The 8,976-nt window shown below is 41.0% G+C and overlaps 1 pseudogene; it reads right to left on the reverse strand.

Moving 5' to 3' along the window:
- Positions 1-648: 648 nt before the first annotated feature.
- LOC123234408 overlaps positions 649-8,976 on the reverse strand; it is a 31,422-nt pseudogene continuing 23,094 nt past the window's right edge.

An 8,976-nucleotide genomic window follows, 5' to 3' on the forward strand; every position in this document is an offset into this window, starting at 1 on the left:
TTGTGGGGCTGTGGTCCAAGTTCACTCGTGCCCTGGGAGAATCAGGGGCATGGATGGTCTGGGAAGCCTGAATGACCCCCTGCCTGAGGAGTGCTGTGCAAGGCTGCCAGTGCCAAGCATGCATTAGCATCATGGCTATTATTTTGAGACTCTGTCCTTTGGGTGGGTCACTGTAATCACTTCATCTACACACAGTCTGGTCGCCTTGGTAGAGTATACGCTCCCTGAAGACCGAGCTGCTCCCCTTCTGCCTTCGTGTCTCTATGGTTTCTTATAGTCCCTGGCACAAAACAGATAATACTTGAATTCAAATCATGACTAACATGCAGAGCAGACAAATGGGCATACAGCTTCTGACTGATGGCCTCCTAGAAGGGTTATCCTACTCTCTTTTGAGGCAAGTCATCCCAAATTTGGGCATCACTAATTGTTGGAACATTTGTCCTGACTAACTGGGCTCCTTTGAATGTGTCTTTTAGGGCTATGGAGAACAAGTTTAATCCTCTGCCTGCATGGAAACCTTTAAAAAACTGAAAAATGCGATCATCTCCCAAATGCATCTTCCCTCCAGGCTAAATCTGTCAGGCCTTCACCCAGTCCTCTCTTGCGTGGCCCTATGTCCCTTCTCCATCCTGAATACCTACCAGCTCAACCACAGCCTTCTTCAGTCAGAGGGACAAAAGCTGACTGCCGGACTTGGGTTGGGGTCCAGTGAGGGCTCTTTTCCCAGGAAGCTCTGCTTGTCCTGATGCAGCCCCAAGTCACCATAGTTTGAATAAACTTTTTGGCTGCTCCATCATACAGCTGACTCATAGTGAAGTTGGAGCCCCAGAAATCCCCTCTGCTCTCTGGTTTGTTTGGGTCAAATCCCATTTCCTTCAGCTGATAGAGCTGAAATGGATCATTGTGGCCAAGGTTAAGACTGGGCAGTTATTCCTACAGAATTTTCTCCTATTATAGTTATCCCCATTTTGTAGCTTCTCAGTATCCCTTTTGATCCTGACTCTGTCGTCTGCTCTCTTGGCCCTTCTCTGAGTTAGAGGGGGCCATCAAGGCTTTAGCCCGGGCACTGCTGAAGTGCTGCGATGCCCATCTCAGGGCCAAACAGAGATCCCAGGGTTCCTACTCTTTACATGCAGCACAGCAGCTTTGTTTTCTAGGCTGCCACTTCCCGTTTTCTCCACAAGAAGAGCAGGAGATATTTTTTGTGCTAAGATGCCCATGAAAGTCTCAGAAAAACCAGGGAGGACAGAGACAGGGTACAGAGTGAAGGGAGCAGAACCAAGAGAACAATGCACTTGGTACTGGCAATTTTCTGTAATGATCAACTGTGAGTGACTGGGCTATTCTGATGAAGAAAACAAACTCAAGCCAATTCCAAAGGATTGTGATGAAAAATGCTCTCCACCTCCAGAGAGAGAACTGATGGAGTCTGAATGCAGATTGAAGCATCATTTTTTCACTTTCTTTATTCTTCTCCTTTTTGGCAACATGGCTAATAGAGAAATATGTTTTGCATGATATCACGTGTATAATTGGCATCATTTCTTTCTTTCTCAATGGGTGGGGAAGAGCCAAGAGAAGGGAAAGAATTTAGAATTCAGTTTTTAAAATATTTAATGTTACAGTAAAGAAATAACAAACCTATGTAAGAAAGGAAAGAAAAATGATTAGAAGCTTCCTGCAGTTGGGGACTGCCTTGCCCACATATTTGTATCCCCAATATTCAACATAGTGCTTAGCACTAGAGGCTCAATAAATGCTTCTTAAAAAAAAGTTCAGCCAAAATTGAGATCTGTAGCTCAATCTTCCCATTTCATCATTTGTTTTCACAAATGATCTCATGACTGAAATCAGCTGCTGCCTGCTGCCTCACTCTTCCCTTGGAAGTTCTTGGCAAAGGAAAACTGAAATGCCTCCAGTTCAGGAGCCCTCTCCTGATCCCTTAAGTCCCCCCCGCAAAAACAAACCAACAGCAACATTGTTCCCTGGCATGCTTTTACTGTGTTTCTATTTACTAATTGGTGTGAATAAAGCATGCCTTTGTAGAATGTAACCTCCTTAAGAGTAAAGGCGGTCTTGTTGTGGGGGGCTTGAGATGAGCCCCCGGGGTTCAGGAAGGGTACCTTTTGCAAGAATACAAGACTCCAAAACTTAGCTTAATAATAAAAGAGAGATTTATTAGTTTAGAAGGTAATGTTGAATCTAGCCAAGAGGACAGCATGGGGGAAACCTGCCTGCCTCCTAGGTGGAACAGTATAGATGGAAAGCTGCTCCTTGGAGGGAGCATGAATGGAAAGCTATCCCCTCAGAGGACATCAATTCTTGGGGGTTTATCCTCTATCCAACAGGGAAGACTTGACTCAGTGCCAAGGTGTAGATGTGACTAGGGTGGTGTACACTGGAGCAAGGGGGTGGGGAGAGGTTTTTCTGAAGACATAGGGGGTCACCTTCCTAGTGTGGAGGACAGATGGATGTCTGAGATACAACTTGATGATATCAAGGAGGTGTATCTCTCTGACCATCTAAAGGACAATCCAAGGAGGATAATCCTCTCAGGGTCTTATGGGAGTTATCTGATGTTTTGGATGAGGAGTCACAAAAATGTAAGGGAACAAAGGAATTTCCCTGTCTGAAACACTTCTTTGGTTTTGGGCATACAATGCCCATGCCAGTTTTATATTTGTCTTTATTTCTCATACCCAACACACAGTGCTTGATATACAGTAGAACTCTTCCTCCCTCCCTCTGCCTCTCTCTCCCTCTTCCTCTCCCCTCCTCCTCCTCCTCCTTCTCCCTCTCCCTCTCCCTCCTTCTCTCTCTCTCTCTCTCTCTCTCTCTCTCTCTCTCTCTCTCTCTCTCTCTCTCTCTCTGAGGAATTCCATTGAATTTGTCTTTCTCATTGGATTTCAACCAAGCCTCAATAAAATGCCTTTATTTCCAGACTGAGGGGGAAGCTGAAAGTTAGTTGTTATTGTTTTCCCTCACAACAAATGCCTGATCCAGCTTATTAACTTTGGACAAATCAGCCTTTGAATGGAAATGGGGATCGCCTCCTCACAGAGAAGAGCATCCTGCTCCATTTGTTTTCAAGACCAGTATCTTTTTCCACAGTGAAAAATTAACACTTTGGGCTCTCTGAATTACCAGTCTACATGAATTTCCTTTATATAAACTGGTCTTTTTCCTCAATCTAGACAGCAGAAAATCCTGAGATGTGGAAATAGCATTCTCACCTTCAATTTAATCCTGTGAGAGTTCAGATAACTTTCAGGCTTGTAAGGTATTTTCCAGTTGTACCTTCAAGGGGAATTGCCCTGATAGCCATGAATTTCTCTCCTAGTCATTGTTCCTAAGGTGCAGCATTGCCTTTGCAGCCATTGCTATTCTTAACTGCTACAAACTTGTAGTTTCTGTTCCCAATTATTTCATTAATTTTCACTTTCCAATGCCTTTCCCCAACAGATAGCTGTCTCATTTAAATGAGGTTACAGGCAGCATCCAATGAAGCATATGCTGTGTGTGCTGCTGCTTTCATTGCTCAAAGAAAGCCCAAGTGTGATTTAGGACTGCTATTCCTTCCAACCACCCATTTATTTTTCTTTTTCTTTGGTATATGTTTTGGGTGCTGAAAATCCCACCATCAATATTTTATATTCTGCTCGTTCAATTTCTCTAGCATGAGCTGAAACTCCAGATCTCATTATATTATATAAAGAATAGGGATGTATTTAATGGCACCTATTTCCTAGCTCAACAGAATCCCATCTCCTGGAAAAGTCTCTCCTTGTGCCATTGTGGTTTTCTTTAAGAGACTCTGACACTGATTCATGAGTCAATAGCTGTAGAAAAAGTCAGCACTGGCCTCTGGGTAAATGCAGGAATAATTCCTAGGCCAAGCCAGCTGGGGAAAGGTTGAGCAGAAAAGGTCTGCTTAGTGCTATAAACTAACAAATAGCCACTTGTGATGACACTCTGAGCATGAAGGAAAACTTTTCCGGGTTGGTATGTAGAAGAGCAAATGGAGCATATCAAGTGTCCTGGGTGGTTCTGTGTCTTTCATCTGTCATTATACAAAATTAATGATAATAAAAAATGCCTATTTAAGAACCTCAGGAGGAGTGGATTCCAACTCAAGGTGCCACAGACTCTCTCTGGGTCTCAACATATACTCAGCTCAGAGGTACACATCTTAGGAGAGGGAAACAGTAGGGTAGCCAATTCAAAGAATCAGAAGACTGAGAATTAATTAAATTAGGTAGCTTACTATAACATATCATTCATCCAACAAATATTTATCAAAGGCCCATAAAACTCAGCCTCCACTGGAGTACTATTTCAAAATCTCACAGTGGAATAGAGGAGACCTTGGGTCCTTAAAGTCTATGCCAGATTCCACCATGATGGAAGAGCTTCAAGAATATGCCAAGCTTACTGCTCCAAAGATTGTAAAGAGTGGCTGGGAACTAAGGTATTCTTTCGGTTGACCTGAATTACCTCATACCTAAAAGGAAATAGCCTTCCTTCTCTCTTGCCCACCATATATTCTTCATGATTACCTTCTCTAAGCTCTATTGTTCTATAATTTGGATAATTGAGTTTATTTTCTCCCCTCTCTGTTTTCATTATTGAAGTGGTATTAGATGGGAAAGGGGCCAAGCTATGGATATACAACTTGAGGGTCCCTTTCCTCCAAAATAACAAAGCAATCAAAATGTAGATGGAGCCAACCATATTCCCTACACAAATAATAATTAAGGAGAACAGGTAGATCAAATTCTAATACATATAATTATATACTCTGAGGAGGATGGGGTGTTGGCCTCCATCCCTAATCTATTGCTTTGCCTTCTGGAAAGAGCAAAGGTCTCTTTTAGAGATAGGTAGGGAAAGAAGAGGCTGGAGATGTGTATTCTACCTCCCCTGGAGCCACACACAGGGGCAGCCCTTCTTCAGAGGCGGGCGCCTCTCCACACAGGGCTCACTCCACACCATATCAATGTGTAAAGGAGTTCATATATTCCTAATATGTATCTGCAGAAATAGATGATTGGGTAGATATTAAATAGATGGACAGATAGATAAACAGAGAGTGATGGTGGAGGGAGGCAGAAAAATACAGGAATGAAAACAAACAAAGAAATAAGTAAGAAGAAGGAGACCAAAACAAGAATATGTGGCACACATTTAGTACAGTCAGTTTTGCAAAGCAGGCCATTGACATTGCCTCACTTGGCCACTGAAACAACCATGAGAAATAAACCCAGGAAATATAAGCATCCTCATTCTAAAGATGGGCATATTAAAGCCCAGGAGGGTTAGTCACTTACCCCAGAACTTGAAGCGGGCCAGTGATTCTGGGCAAGAGATTTTTGACCCAGGCATGATTACTTTCTCTGCATCTAATACTCTTTCCATAAGGCTCTATGACATGGGAAAGTTTAATTAGTGCTGCAGGATATAACAGGATCATTAATTACCCAATGACTGGAATTGTTCAAACAATGCTCACTTCTATAGTCCAGAGGTCCTCGATGCTTTGGTTTCTCTAGCACTCATTACCACTCTAGCTGGCAAAGCTGAATTTCAATATTAGTTGGCAAAATGAAATCCAAGAATGGGATAATAAACACATCCTCAAATATCATGTCTCCTCCCTTACGGTGGGATCAAAAAGAACATTTATCCTCATTACAAAAAGAGAGGTAAAGTGTAAGTGGGAAACAAGCTCCAAAATAACTTGTTATTTAATGACTTTTCTACTTTGAAATAAGTATGAAGCCCCCTTCTACTGCCCTAGCAGCAGCCTGAAACAGGTTTTTAATCAGTTATAAGCTGAGAATGTTGAGGGAGGGTGAGTGGTAATCAGACTGTAGGATTTTTGAACTGAGAGCAACCACAGTGATTATCAAGTATTCCTCTCAACCTCCTCCTACTTTCCAGATGAGCTAAACCAAGGGAGAGCAGGGCTTAAGCATCACAGTGCCACTAGAGAGCCCCAACAGGTTAGGCTCTTAATCAAAGAAGATGGATTTAAGGGCCCAGCTTTGTAAGAATTCTACTGTTCTAAGTGTAGTCATGAAGCATATGAAAGTCCCATGATGATACCTCTGGTTAGAGGGAGAACAACTATCTATCAATGGGACTAGAGGGTTGGGATGACAGTTCTATCCCTCGCCTTTTTTGTTTGGCTCCAAGAACTGTCCCATGCCATCAAAGTATGGGCAAAAGAACAAAGAAATAAATAGGATAGGGCCAACCACTGGTTTTGGTGGGAAATAAGATTCAATTCATCAGAAGTGCTCCTTTCCTGGATGGATCAGTCTAGAAAGGGCTACCAGTTATCATCATCTTCATGCCGAGAAGGGGCAGAAGAATTTGTGAAATCCTATGTATCTGGGTTGTTGTATTTTTTTTTAAATTTTAGACTCCTTTAACTTGCTGGCCTCTCAATAAAATGATTTAAACATCTAGACAAAAATGAAAACAGTGTAATACCTTCCCACTTTGGCTTTTGCCTCTCCATTCTCCCAGGAGAAAGCATAAGTGAGGTCTCCAGGGCTTCAACCACAGGGGCTTTTGTGTTCCACATGCCTGAGATGTTCTGCCATCTCTCTCCTCTCCCTACAGTCTCTTTGTTATGAAGATGAATCTCTAAAATTCCAGCTATAGGGAAAAAAAGGGAAAAAAACACCATCAATTCCAACTTCTGGTTTAGCTCTTTCCTTCCCATTTGAGGAAGAAATTCATTTCTTAGATATTTAGCAACTTAAGGCCCCTTAGAAAGAAGCCTAACAAAGCCTTTCCAGAACAGATATCCAAAGACTAGAAGAAAAAGTAGAGACTTTAGGGTTGAAATCCTAGATCTGACTCTTATTCATTTAATGACTGGGAACAAGTCACTTACCTTCCCAATTATTCTATTTCCTTGTGAGGAAAATATAGCACGGATGGAGGAAAGCTTTGAAAATATGAAAGTCCTAGAGAAATTGTTGTTATTTCTGTGCCTGGTGCACATCACATTAATGTTTCACAAACACCAGAACTAACATAAACCAAATTCAATCTTGGAAGATTCTCAAAACTTACTCCCATGAAGGCACGTCCTCACCAAAGCTTTTCCCAAGTGTTACATGAGAATTTGGTTCATGACTGGGGGCTCCAGGGGAAAGAAAAACAAAGAAACGAAAGAACCAATGAACATATAAACAGAGACAGAGAATGAGACAAAGAGAATGACAAAGAGGGGTGCAGAGAGAGAGAGAGAGAGAGAGAGAGAGAGAGAGAGAGAGAGAGAGTCATCTCCTATGCAAGCACATGATGAGATAAAACATTCTATCTTAACTCTACCAAAAAAATACTCTGGAAGAACTTTTCCTATTCTATTTGCAATGGGCGTCTGCCTTCTTTGAACTTTTTGGTCCTTTAGATTGATTATACATGAAGCCACAAAGGCAATAAGTAAGAAGAAGCTATATTACCCATATCTCTTCACAACTGCTCCAACAAAACTAAATGGGCTGCTAGAGGAGATAGAGATGGTGAAATCTAAAGGGAAACCACAATGGATCATTTTTTTTCCAGTCCCAAATCATGAATTTGTCCCAGCAAAGAAAATATGAAAAAAAAAGATGGGCCTGAATCTCTGTTTTTCTGGCCTCAAACCATGATTAAGGAATCAGACCATGGCAAGAACTCGAGACCAATCCACAATTATGTCCTCAGAATAAACCAGTTTCTGGTTCTCAAAAATTCGAGGGAACCTATCAGATTGTGCCCTAACTCATAGTGCAAAAGAACTGTAAAATGTTTGCAGACTACTCCAATAATCCTTGAAAAATACAGTGCGCAATAAATTAGTAGCAGGATCCCAGCTAATACAAACAGGGGCTACACAAGATCATGTTAGTCCCTCCTGAAGAGTGCAGAACCTAGCCCCAACATAAAATCCCAATATGGGGAGTTAGGCTGGAAGAATGAATAAATAGAAAAATGAAAAATCCCTTCAATAAAGAGCTATTTTGATAATAAAAGTGCCTAAGACTTAAACCCAAAGACAGAGAATAATACCAAAATATCTATAAGCCAGGCTTCAAAGAAAAACGTAGGATATCCATGAGGTCAATTAGAATTCTTAGAAGAAATGAAGTATAATTTAAACCATAAGATGATTAATAAAATGGTAGAAAAGAATTGGGAAAACAGTTTGGGATGAAAGGACTAGAAGGACAACTACCAGTTTTGCTAAAGAGATGTAAAATCTCACATAAGTTACAGGCTCTTTAAAATTAGAAAAGATTAAACAGATCTGACTCTATGAAAACAATAAGGCATATTAGAACAAATTTCAAAGATTAAAAAATTGGAAAAACTTATCTCATACCAGTTTTATTGTATCCACTTAGCTATACTTGCCCTCTTTCAGAGTTAATTTATTAGAAAATCAATAAACAACTGCTATGGTGAAATACTATCTTTCTCAGAAGTCAATATAGTCAGTATACATTTATGTCAGTGTCCTAAACTTGTAAGCCTTCAAACTTTGGAGTTGGGGATGGGAAACTATAGATGATCCACATTTCTGTACATTCCTATTTCACAAGGCTCACAGTAGCAATACAGATCTTGGTCTGATCATTCTCATAATAGCCTTTGATACACTGATTACTGATTTTGACTCTTATAGCAACCATAGGAAAAAAAGGTTTTTGGCTTGTCCAGGAATTCCTGCATCACTCCACAACTATGAACTCATATTCCTGCTTAAGGTAGCAATTCCTTATCACTCCATGATTTCTTTCATCAGTAACAATTTTTGGTCCAGGATTTTTGTGTAGATTTGTTCTGTGGAAAAAGAAATAAAAAAGAAGCAAAAGAAAGGAGGGAGAGAAGGAAGAAGGAAGGAAGGAAGGAAGGAAGGAAGGAAGGAAGGAAGGAAGGAAGGAAGGAAGGAAGGAAGGAAGGAAGGAAGGAAGG

Source organism: Gracilinanus agilis, chromosome 2 (genome assembly GCF_016433145.1).
Source record: "Gracilinanus agilis isolate LMUSP501 chromosome 2, AgileGrace, whole genome shotgun sequence".
Taxonomy (NCBI): domain Eukaryota; kingdom Metazoa; phylum Chordata; class Mammalia; order Didelphimorphia; family Didelphidae; genus Gracilinanus; species Gracilinanus agilis.